This window comes from Atta colombica, unplaced genomic scaffold, assembly GCF_001594045.1.
Source record: "Atta colombica isolate Treedump-2 unplaced genomic scaffold, Acol1.0 scaffold198, whole genome shotgun sequence".
NCBI lineage: Eukaryota > Metazoa > Arthropoda > Insecta > Hymenoptera > Formicidae > Atta > Atta colombica.
The window spans coordinates 923,898-924,128 of record NW_017259291.1 but is presented as its reverse complement, the minus strand read 5'-3'; the positions used below and the strand labels follow the sequence as shown (position 1 = coordinate 924,128).

The window sequence follows — 231 nt, the reverse complement described above, 5'->3', positions numbered from 1 at the left end:
TATATATATATATATATATATATATATACATATGCATATGTGTATGCATGTGTATATGTGTAGCTATAGCTAATTAACATCTTTAGTGAAACAGACGAAGCTCATGTGATCTATATGTAACAGTGTACTAATTTTAGCAAACGCACTACGTAGCATCACTAAACTAATCAAGTGCTATGCTTCCATGTGACCTTTACCTCGTTGCTAGAGCCTTCCACACAATGTAGGTCA

The 231-nt window shown here is 33.3% G+C and overlaps 1 protein-coding gene across 9 annotated transcripts in view; it reads right to left on the bottom strand.

Moving 5' to 3' along the window:
• LOC108687005 (inositol 1,4,5-trisphosphate receptor) overlaps positions 1-231 on the bottom strand; it is a 50,717-nt gene that overhangs the window by 8,063 nt on the left and 42,423 nt on the right. The window lies entirely within an intron of this gene.